This window comes from Uloborus diversus, chromosome 6, assembly GCF_026930045.1.
Source record: "Uloborus diversus isolate 005 chromosome 6, Udiv.v.3.1, whole genome shotgun sequence".
NCBI classification, from domain to species: Eukaryota; Metazoa; Arthropoda; class Arachnida; order Araneae; family Uloboridae; genus Uloborus; species Uloborus diversus.
In genome coordinates this window covers 68,156,380-68,169,540 of record NC_072736.1, presented here as the reverse complement: position 1 = coordinate 68,169,540, position 13,161 = coordinate 68,156,380, and positions in this window count along the sequence as shown.

The following is a 13,161-nucleotide window of genomic DNA, read 5'->3' as shown; positions in this document are numbered from 1 at the left end:
TGGCTTAGTATTTTTGCTAAAGTTTGCTAAAGTGCTAAACCGAATCAAAAAATAAGCCTGATTTATTTGTCCAATCTTTAATTAGCTATGGGGGGTCATACCGTTACCCCCTATAGTATGAATGGCGGTAATGGTATGACAACCTATAGCTGATGTGGGGGTACAAAATACCACGTCGGCAATTTGTGTTACAACAGAAGACTATGAGAGTCCAATTGTTGTACATAATTCAAATTTTGCACTGCCTCACGTAAACTTTAAATTTTTCAATGAAAACTTTAAGTTTTACCTTGGCTTATATATAAACTTTAAGTTTTACACTGATCAATATGTAAGCTTTAAACTTTTCATCGAAAAAAACCTAATTATTTTCAAACTATTTGACGTAATAACAGCGTAATATCGCCATTTCTTCAGAGGAATTAATATCAAGAAATTAATATACAGGTTATTCCGTTTTAACCTGCAAGACCTGTATTCTCGCAATCGTTAGTCCTACTTCCAATGGCAAAAATGTTCAAAATCAGATGCAGAGTTAAGATATTGAATATTTAAAGTGAAAAAAGTAAGTCAAAAAATACAAAATTTAACTTTTTATACGGGTCCTAAATCAATTAATTTATATTTAGGGAAATAATCTAAATTGAGAAATAATTTCAACACAAAACGTTTGAAATTAGTGTGACCAATATTCACCGAGATATGACACGCAGCGTTTTTCGACTTACCCCACTTTTTACTCGCCGTCAATAACACCTTTTGAGGGAAAATATAGCGGTTAAAAAGGGTAAAATTATATGTGTGCATGGAGTGTGGTTTTCCAAATTGTTCGAGGTTTTGTGGTGTGTTTTTATGTATCACAGCATAACATTTGCATTTATTTTTGAATAGCAATGAAAAATATGAATACTTTGTTTTTCTTAATTTGACGACATGTCATTCTTCTGAAAGGGCAACAAGCTCCAATCTCATCTTCTGTATGGTCTCTCATAACTTTTAATTGGAATATCTTCTTGAGTTTTGGTCGCACAAATGTCAAGTTTTTTGTGTCAATAATAGTTTTCAATGGAGATTATTTCTCTAAATACAAGTTAGGGGACCTAGGAGGGCCCATGTAAAAAGTTAAATTTTGTATTTTTTGACTCATTTTTAGTTTTGCTTTAAACTTTCAATATCTTAACTCTGCATCTAATTTTGAATATTTTTGCAATTGAAAGTATGCATTTAGGACTAACGGTTGCGAAAATAAAGGTCTTGCAGGTTAAAACCGAACATCCTGTATAATAAAAGTTCCCGCATAAACACAAATGAATAAGTGTAAGTTAGAGAATTTTACATGAAAAATACTCTTATTAGTTTACATTGCAGTTTTTATCTCTGTAAATAAAATAAAATATAATTTGTTAAAAATCAATTTAGTTCAAATGCAATGCACAGTATGCAGGTACAGTTTCTGTTGGCCTTTACTGTTTTGTTTCAATTTGATGAAGTACACAATATGGACTTCGAGATATATAACATAAAAAAAAATACATCAAAAATAGCAATGATGATTTAAACTTCCTTTTCTGCAGGTTACAAAGGAATATATTTCTGAGAAAAATATAGATCCTCTGCCAAAAAATTCTTTTGAAATATTCTAAGCGAGCCATGTCTTTTTAGAAAGGATTCATTTAATATTTTGAATAGCCACTTTGGCACTTCTTTAAAACACTTCAGAGGATTCCTTCACCTTCTTTTGCTTCATAAATACAGGAAACATGTTCCATATCTTCGGGGAATGGTTCCATCGAAAAATGTTTTCTGTTGAAATATACTTTATGTGGCGTCAGAAATGCGTGCACGTACTAAAGAATTTCAGCGTTTTAAATAAATTCAAAACTCTTCGGACTTTTTTGGAATTCTTGTTAAATTTAAAATATTCAGTTTACGTCCCACTTCAAATATAACTCGCTTAGTAATCGGGTTTGGAATATATATACGCATACTATAAAGAATATTATATTATATTCAATTTTAAAAAATTCTACAATGGTTATGTTTTTTTTAAAAGGTGCTGTTATTTATCTCAATGTGGAGGAGCAGCGTTAAGGAAAAAAAAAAGATCCACCTAACTTGTCGCACCTGTAACTAAATTTGTACGTATTAATGTTTTATTATATTTTAATTTAACTATGCCGAAAATTCCATCATTCTATTACATCATTTCTACTCTCTACTAATAATAAAGCTGAAAGTCTGTCTGGGTTTCTGTCCGGATCTCTGTGACGGGCATAGCGCCTAGACCGTTCGGCCGATTCTCATGAAATTAAGTACAACGTTCGTTTGTAGCATGAGGATCTGCACCTTGAAACGATTTTTCAAAATTTCGATTTTTTTTTTTTTTTTTTTTTTTTTTTCAATTTTAAAAACATTTTCTGGAGCAAAATTATCATAAGATAGACGAGTAAATTACGAAATTATTGTGACGTGGAACCGTAACATGAGAAGAGCTAATGAACATAGCCAATTGGAGAGAAATTCATCATTCATTATTTGTAAATATATAGGCGAACCAAATGACCTTTTGATTTTCTACAACCGGCAAAGCCGTGCGGGTACCATTAGTTAGTAATATAAGAAGCCTTTTACTTTGTTATTCCAGTGGAACTCCACTGTTACACGATTGTTATGGTAATCCTTTGTATTGTTCCTAAAATGAAAAAAATATGTTTCACGAGAAAATGTTTGAAATTTCAACACTGCAGTAATATTTATGAAGACTGCAGCACAAAGAAATAATAATACAAATGAATTCGAGTTTACGTGAAATGTTAGCAGTATTGTGTAGATAAGTGGTTAAATTAGGAAAATTACAAGTTTAAAAATCAATAATACAAAAAAAAAAAACTTAACATTTACAACCAATATTGAAAGAGATAATCAAGTTCTCGTAAGTAAGGGACCGTGTTGAAAATGAGCTTTGAATATAACGGATTACGGTAATTATCAAATCAGAAAAAAAAATATATATATATATATATATATATATATTAATTATTTTTATTGCAATCTAAAAATCTAGGGAAATGTTACACTTTGATAGATAAAAACACACTACAAAAGTTTCTAAAATTTGAGTGGAAAAGAGTACATTAAGCCGCTATGTGGCTCCTAAAAAACCAAAAAAATGAGCTTAAAGCGGTATAGGTCACAAAACGCTGCGATTCATATCTCGGTGAATATTAGTCATAATAGTGTGAATTCATTTTTATTGATTATGATTATTTTATAGTTTGCATAAGTAACTTTAGGGATCCGGGAGCTATACAAAAATTAGATTTCGTATTTTTTACACTGATTTTATCACTTTAAACTGTCAGTAAGATGCTTATCTTTGCATCCCTTTTTGACCATTTTTGCAATCATAAGTATGCATTTTGGACTAACGAGTAGAAAAATAGATGTCATGAAGGTTAAACGGGGACATGCTGTACATGATGATGACGATGATCATTTCCTTTTAGTTAATAAACGAAATTGATCTTATTGTTTTCTTTGGAAATTTTCGAAATTGTTTTCTTTGGAAATTTTTGAATCGATCAATACTTCGTTCGGCTCTCGACTCGCAGCGATTCTCGAGCAGATTAAGATTCAGACTTACAGGCAGACAGACAGCCGCGAACAGATTTTAATAGCATAGATTTTCGTACACAGCAGTAAACTGTCAAAGTAAAAGTAGCATATTTTAGCTTTAATACGCAAGGAATGAAGTTAATAAAAAAACGAAGCTTGAAAATACTATGCAATAATTTCATGGTCCATAATATTCACAATAGCACTTTCACTATATTAAATGTAATGACTTCATGCATTGATTGTCACGCTGATTGTCATGCATTGATTGTCATGATATTGTCACGTAGATTAAGCACACACACTACAGATGAAAGCAGGTTTTATTCCAACCCATCGAGGTATCTGGCTGCAAAGACGCAACTCCCCACTCTCAGCTCGAGAGAGGGATTTTATACAAAACTGAGGAACATTCTAGAACAATTAAGACTTTTTACATATATTTATATTAATCTGATTTACATATTTCTACAACTTATAGAAAGGAAAGAAAGTAAAAGTGGAAGGGAACTAAAGTCAATCCTAAGGCTCGAACTCACAAGCTTTGGGTTACCAGTCCATCATGCTAACCATTCAGAAAACCGGTCTCTCTCTTGCAGTGCGAATTACGACAATATATTCAGTGATTGCAAAGTACAATATGAAAACAAAAAACTTTGTTGGTGGTTTATTGGTTCTAAAAAGGAACAAAGTATACCTAATCAATAAAAACAAACAAGTAATAAATGACACCATTTTAATTGCTATGCATAATATACATAGAGCTTTCTAAATTGATGCATTTGAAGCATCATTTAATGGTTATATTTTATCACAATCTGAAATTTATTATTATTGCACTAAGGTCATTACATTTGCAGAGAAATAATTCAGCCGATTTAAAAACATTTTTTGGCTAAAAAAAATACTTCTATGGTATTTTCCCCTTGAAAATTCTTTTTTAAGTTCAGCTATTTCATGAATAAGTTATGTTAAATCATAACCTCGTTTTATTTTTCTAGTCATGTACTATTTCTGCAAAAATACACGGGCTAAATTTTCGCAATTTATAAAAAGTAATTTTCGCTGCATCAGAAGTTCTCCATTCGATAAGAAACGAACTGCAAAAAAAAGTTTCTATTAGGCTAATTATTTCTTTAATCTGAAACTTTTAAAATTATGCTTTAAAGCGAACTGCTTTTATTAGGATGAAACATTTTCTATAACTAAAAAACGTCACGTTTCCGTTTTCGTTAAAGGTTTAAGTCACGCTACCTAGAGATTAAAACCGATAAGTAAATTAGCCATTTTGAGAATTCACAGATGTTCTTTGCACTATAATAATGAACGAACAAATGTAGCATAAAGTACGGTTAAGTACTTTCTACAAAAAGGTTTTTAAAAATACAGAATATGCTTGAGGAGCTGTCATCATCGATATCTTAACTCTTGAAGTTATAACTTTGTAGAAAGGAATTAATAATTAAATTAAACGTAAAAATACTATTTTACCACATTAATTTATCACAAATTTGGCTTTTATTCCAAGTAGTTTCAAACAGCTTGAACAAGTTTTGATAAGTGCAATCATGGTATAGTTTGAAAGTGGCTGAATGACTTAGTTGAATTATACAACTATCGAATAAGCTATGGTACTTATACATTTTAAAAACATATTTCATCTATTTTAATCATTTCATTCATAATGAACAGTTTATAATGTATCATGTAATACTTGTTATCTATAGTTGGGGCCAATCTATCCTGGCAACGTCGTGATATTGTGATTAGAATCACAAGTGCAGCACAATCCCAATGCTGCCCGGTTAGGTTTGCTCCGACTACAGTGCCACTGATGCAGAATGAATCTACTTTTGGAGCATAAGGGGTTCTACTGTCCTTAAGTGTATTTTAACATTTGTATTGGTATTGGCATCTTTATATATTAATAGGAAAGCCGTTTTTTCTTTTTTTGGTACCGATTTCTTCTCTGTTTGTGAACCGATTTCCTTTATTCTTTTTTTGTTCAGTAGCTTATGCCGAGTTTTAGTGTCATAAATAAAAATTTTTGAAATCGAATGCTAATTAACGGAGACATTAATTAAAAACGCAGTTTTGTCCTAAATGGCCCTTTCTACGCGAACGGATGGTCCATTTTTTTCAAATTTGATATGGAAAGATCTTTAAAAGATACTCCTAACAAAGAAATTGTCAGGGCGCCTAAGGTCCAATAACCTAAATACACTAGAAAAAAAAGTTATCAGCGTTTTTTAGTTAGTGAAACTGAAAAATTTTAATTTTATCTATTTTACATTGCTGAAATAAATTGTTGGAAGTATGAAACATTAAGTTTTAATTCATTTTTAAACCGTTTTTTCTACACGAAAAAATGCATTTTAATGCTTCGAGCTTGGTATGGTTAGAAAGCTCGGGAAAAATACTTTGAAACATGTTCTACCCCGTCTTTCCGCGAGAAAATGGAACCCGCTAAGATGACCAGAAAAAGAACTAGAAGCCATTAAAAGTTAGTGAAAATTCATTTTTATTTACTTTTTCACGTGACATAGTTAGCGTGAAGAAATTACTGGACAATATTAGGGTGTTGCCATTTCTCACTTGAGCGTAAAGAAATGAAATATTTGCATTTGTTTTTATTATTGAGGCTTTTTGGGCAACTACGGGCATTAGAAAAATTTTCATTTCGATTATGTTTTCGCGATTTTAATACTTAAATAAATCATTTTCTGGAGTGAGGGAGACTTTAAGTTTCTATAAAATCACCTTCTGAAAAAAAAAAGAAAGAAAAGAAAAAAGAAAGAAAAAAAATTAATTTGAATTCTGAAATTTTTAATTCAAATTATGTTTTTCGCAATCACAGTACCCTACTCATTAGAGTTATTGTTTCTAGAAACGGCTCCTGTCCCCCCGCCCCCAAGACTGCCTCACCTCCTGGGAGGTTACGTGTGCATAGTTGTGTGTGTGCGTAGATCTGTGTGTATGCACGTAGGCGTGTGTGAGGGTATGTGTGTGAAGTCGTGTATGTGTATGTGTGTGAACGTGCATGTGTGTAGGACATGGACGCCTCCGACCAGTAGAAGTGGATAGCTCAAAACCGGAGCAGCCGCACCGCGCCACCAGCAGAGGACGGTGGGCAGTGGTGCTGCATAGGCTTCTGGTCCAAGTTGAAAAAGGCACGGACACCAAAAACGGTCAAATGAGAACAATAAGCAATCGTGATTGCTCAAAAAACACGCACACACACCTGCATTTGCTATCACTACAAACAGAACTCAAGGTGAAACTTTTGATAAAATTGGCGTATTATTGCGACTTCCAGTGCTTTTGCATGGACAATTATATGTTGCGCGAGTAGAATTCGTTCATTTGACCGTTGAAAATTTTATATTTCTAACGGCAACGGTCATGCCTACTTTTACAAAGAATATTGTTTGTATAGAAATTTTACGTATTAAAGGAGTTTCGTGGTATCATTTCATTCAGGAAGACTTCCAAAATTGTGAAATTGGCTAACTTTATCCAGTGTTGGCACCAATGCCACGGCGAGAAATGCATTTATTTTGCATTCGTGAAAAAAGAGTAGAGAAATGTCTATTTGCAAAAAGCTGACTACGAATGAACCTCCCGTGACAAGGGGGAAGAAATAAATGACAAGAGGGACATCAAGCCTTTTTTTGATAAGATCGTTTACGAAAACAGTGTGACATTTGGTAATGGAAAGAGGGGGTATGGTGAAGTGCGAAACTTTGTGACAAAGGGGAGAGTGATCAAAAATTTTGAAAAGTGCAGTATTCAAGTATCCTCAAACCGTAAACAAATCAAACACGATTTTTGAAATAAAATTGCACTATTATTGCGACGTCCAGTGTTTTTGAATGGACAATTTTTAATGTAGCAAGTAGGATTCGTTCACTTTACTGTTTGAAATTTTATATTTCTAATGGCAGAAGTCAAGGCAACTTACTCAATAATATTAAATTTTAAAAAGAAATATTGTTCATCCAGAAGTTTTACGTATGATCTGAGTTTTGCAGCATCATTTCATTCGGGAAGATTTCAATAATTGGGAAATTGGCGCTCCTCATCTATTGGCGTCAATTTTTTGGCACCATTGCAGCGCGGGGTATGTTTTTTCTTTGCTTACGAAAACAAAGAGTAGGGAAATGCATATTTGTTTACCACAAAATAGGGGCAGCCCACGAATGAAGTCCTGCTTCAAGGTGGGGTTCACGAAATGGTAACAGTTTGTGACAAGGGAGAGGAAAGAAATGACAAGAGAAACATACAGTGGGGAGAATGTGAAAACAAGCCTTTTTTAATAGGAACATTATGGAAAACAGCGTGACTGTGACTAAAGGAAGATGGGGTATGGTGAAGTGCGAAACTTTGTGACAAAGGGGGGAGAGTGTCAAAAATGTTGAAAAGTATGCCTTTAGTTATGCACCGCTCTTAACCATAAACAAATCACAAATACGACCTTTTTTATAAAATGAACTATTATTGCGACGTTCAGTGTTTTCGAATGAACAGCTGCCACGAGTAGAGTTCGGTTATTTGTTACTTGGAAATTTATATTTCTAATGACGAAGAAGCAACTTAATAATGATCATTTTATAAGTAATATTGTTCATACAGAAGTTTACGTATAAACTGAGCTTTGATGCTTCATTTCATACGGGAAGGTTTCGAAAATTGGATAATTGGCGATTTTTATCCATTGGCGTCAAATTTGTTGTTTCCAATGCCATTGCAAAAAATGTTTTTCCTTTGCATAGGTAAACAAGGAGAAGAAAAATATCTATTTGAATAGGGTTAGCACAAAGTAACATGGTATCCAAAATAAAATTGTTCAAGCCAAGAATTTGACGATCACAAAAATTTCTTAATGGGGTTGTTTCCTTCACTCATATGTACGACTTTCAGTCACTGAAATTGATAGAATAAGCAAAAAAAAACGTGGAGTCAGAAAAATCTTTTATTTTCACAACAGTTAGTTTTAATTAATTTTTTTTAAAGTCCGATTCTGGAAATAAGGCGCTGTCTTTATGACGTTACAAGTGATGTACTTTGGCACGCTGCTCCATTGCCGCTCTAAATGTCTACGCTTTGCTGTCAACAGCGTTTCTAGGTTATGATAATTTGCGATGTGAGCTAATGGCATTAGTGAATGGCATTTCATTGCTTTTGATGGAATGTGCAGAAGCGTAAAAAATGAATTTCAATCTGCACACCGATTAAAATAATTGTTAGAAATGTAATTTTTTTTTTCAAATTATTTAAAAAATGGCTTTAACCAATGTTTTTAAACATGCTCTTTCAAAAAATACTTTTAAAATTTCAGAAACGACCCCATTAAAGAAATATCCCCTTTCATCCATTTATTTTGCGATTAACAGACAAAAAGTAAAATTGGAATAAATCATTACTGTTTGGTATTGTATGTACACATAAAATTTGTACGTTTCCTCCGATCTGCAGTAAACTTGAGTAAGAGTAGAGATAAAAATGTTGGAAATAGTTAAATTCATTCAGGTTTTCTCCAATATTCACTTATGAATATGTTCGAATTTCGACCACTGGGCAAACACTAGTATATGTTAAAACAAAAGCTTTGGATACGTTCCTGCTGCTCCACTATATAGTGATGATTAGTTTTCATATTCCTGAAAAAGAGTTCCAACACTTTTCTTAAAATCGTTTCATTTTTTTTAATATTATTTATTAATGGTAATTTTTTTTAACAGATGATATTGGTAATACAAAAAGCTATAAATAAAATGGAGAAATGATAAGCTGTTTCGAAATAAGAACAATTTAATCTTAAATTTAACAAAGTTAAACAGAAAAAACTAAAGACTTTGATATTTATAAGAATGCGTAAAATTATACGCGTATATACTCATAAAAAATATTGCATTTTTCAATTTTCACTCAACACAAACCAAAATTTTAACTGCCGATTAATAAACTTTCAAATGAGATCGAAAAGGAAGTAATTTTAATTCTCAATGGCATTTTTTATCCAGTCTGCCTACATTAACTTATGCACAGGGTGCATTTAAATAAGTTTTTTTTTTTTTTTCGTAAATTTGAAACGCATTTTTGCAGAATTTCTACTTAATAATTAAAATCGTGATTTGTACAGTTTCTTAAGAAATTTGAATGATTTTTTGGATCATTTTTTTTAAACCGTCTTGAAGTATGTCTGAGATTGTAGGGTATTTCTTTTTCTTTTTTCTTTTCTTTTTTTTTTTTTTTTTTTTTTTTTGAGCAATCACGATTGCTTATTGTTCTTACTTGACTGTTTTTGGTGTGCTATGATTTTATTTTCCCCTCGCCTCCCTCTGCCAGCAGCACCGTCGACCGGCCTCACGATGCTGCTCCTCTAGCGAAAACCGTCTCCCAACCGTCCATATCCTACACGCATACATACACACACGCATGCCTACACACACACACACACACACTAATGCCTACACGCAGATACAAACACACGCCTACACACACACACGCCTGCACACAGACACAAACACACACCTACACACACACACGCCTGCACACAGACACAAACACACACCTACACACACACACGCCTGCACACAGACACAAACACACACCTACACACACACGCTCACACACATACCCACACACACGCCTGCACACACTCACACACATACTCACACACACACATGCCTGCACACACGCAGAAAAAAACACGTGATTGCGAAAAACATAATTTGAGTTCAAGATGTCAAAATTCAAATTATTAATTTTTATTTTTTTTCCTTTTTTTATTACATAACATTAGCATCACTTCATAGCCAACAAAACTAGCTTTGACTTTCATATACACTAGCAATGAAATGACATGTTTCTGTGACAAAAACTTTTTATAAATATTCTCAAAGAATGAAACATTTCGCATTACTCAACAGACTAACAAAAAACTTTTTACTGTGAAGGAAAATTACTGAACTTGAGGAAACTAATTACATTTAAACTAGTTAAGAAGGTTTCAAGAGTTAAACCTGATCCTTTGAATGAGCTTTAATACGTTAAAAGTATTTTGTGTGACAGAACTTCTTTTGTTTCGGTTAAAAGCTAAAATCACGCTATCTGGAGTGTATAATCGATCAGTGAATTAAAAGTTTTGAAGTATGCAGATGTTCTTTGAAAACTACCCTATTAAAACGGTATGCTGTACATTAAAGAAGTTAACAGCATCAGAACCAGAGTCATAAACAGAAGGGAATGCAGTTATTGATAGTCTGAGTTTCGTTACGTTTTATGCAGTTCGCATTAATTTCAATATGGGGTTGAATGCACCCCTCCTCACCTTTTACTTTACAATAAAATTACTCTACCAGTTAAAGGTTAAAGAAAAATCTTAAATTGATAAGTGTTAAAAATTTCCATATGGTGCAAATATCAAAACTAAATAAATTGTTTTAATGTTATCACATTTCATTGTTACAGAAAAAAGAACTTAAAATTGACATACTGTTAACACTTTACTTGAAACCACTGGAAAACATATTTTATAATATTCTCTAAGAATATTTTACATAAACTTTATGTTTAGTGAGTTTTTCAATTTTCTTAAAAGGATACTGACACCTACTTATGGCTTGAAATGTTGCAGATTGGTCACTGGAAAAAATCGTTTTATATTTCAAGGAAATATTTTCAAACTTTTGGGAAATACCACTGAGAATATTCTTGCTTTCCGCGTGTCATAAATAGCGAAACTTTTGCTTGAACGTTGTAAACGTAGGAAGAAATGTTTCCCATAAAGGACATTTTGGGGTGATCAGAAATATTTATTCGTAACTTTGAGCAGAGAATTCAACATTGTAAATAATGGTCTTTGTTGGTCAAAAGTTACTGGCTGAAAGTATTGTATATTGCATAGTTCTGGTGCTGATATGATAATAGATTGGGCCCTTCTACCCAACGCTTGTGAAATAAGATTTTTTTGAGCAAAATTTCATTTTTATTTATTTTTTTACCTTATTTTTATTTTTATTCATTTAATTATTTAATTATTATTTTTTTTTTAATTTTATTTATTTTTTATTTTTTGGTAACACTACATTTTCGATGAGGACTAACGGAGTAAACTTATTGCTTGATTTCAACTTTAGCGAAAACAAAAGTTTTGCTTACGTTGTCACCATGTTTAGTTCTTATACTTTAACTTTATACATTAATGAAACTTTTAATGCCTTATAATGACGTGACAGATTAATTTTCCAAATCCCATCAAATTAATTAGCATAAACACTTCAACAGAACATTTAATGCTATTTGAATAATTTACAGACTAATTCCCCTTTTGATGAATTTTTAATGCTATTTAATGATCTGTTTAAATTCACTTAGCAGACTATTTTACTTTTTAATGGAAATATCTAGTATAGTAGAATGGGTACAGATGCACATACACTGTCACATTCATACAGCGGCTTTATTTTTTGAGTGCGGGTGTGCCAAAAAAGGAGAGTATTGTGAAGAAGCAGACGACTTATACTAAGTCGACATTACGTTCGCAGAAAAACTTGTTTTTGATTTTATTTATTTATTTATTTATTTTTTTAAGTTTAAGAATTGCTCACAATTTTTTTTTTCAAGCTGACACATCTTGCTTTGGTTAGGTTGATACGGTGAAGCAATTTAACACACTAGTTTTTTTATTACTTTTTGGTTTTCCCGTAATGCCTAGACATTATCAAACTATTCAATGGAAGAACATTCTATGTCTCCTTTGTTTAAACCTCCTTTGTTTTCCAACTTTCTTCTTAAATGCTCGGAAGAAACTTCGCCGAAACAGAGTATGTTAAATCATAATTAATGGATTCCGCAAAGCAGTTCAGAATCAAAATCGACTATACTTTGATTTTTAAAAAATGAAATAAAATAAACATGAGTGCCAAAATTCATCAGATATTAAATGAAGAGCGAAAAGAAAACAGTTATACATCATTTATTCAATCTAAACTCTATTACGATTAATTCATATAAAATCAAGAGTTTGCCTACAAGTTCGAATTAGAGAATAAAATAAAACTGCCTGATAAATAAGCTATATACATGTATTTATGTATTATGTGGTATTATATCCATATGTATATAAGGTGAATATAAACTGTAAAATGATTTAGGTAAACTGACATTTAAAGCATTTAATTCACAAGTAAACAATTTCGAAATCCTACCATAGCGACATTATTACAAAGATTCATATTAGTTCGCAAACGACTGTGTGTTGCCACTCAAAGGCAGTTTTTGCAATCAAATAATAATCTAATCTCACATGTATTGTGGTGATGAAAGCCACACAAACTCTGTAATGTGGTTATGGCATGTTAACTGGTATTTCATTGGTGAGCTACACAGATGAAAACTCCAAAAACCTGAATATTTATGACAAGAATCAAGACTGAGAGGAGGGTTTTCCACCGAAAAAGCAAACAAACAATATTTAAAATGATTTTTCTTGTGGAGAGAAGTTATAATTTTTCCGCTAATTTTTTGGTGTAAAACCAGAGT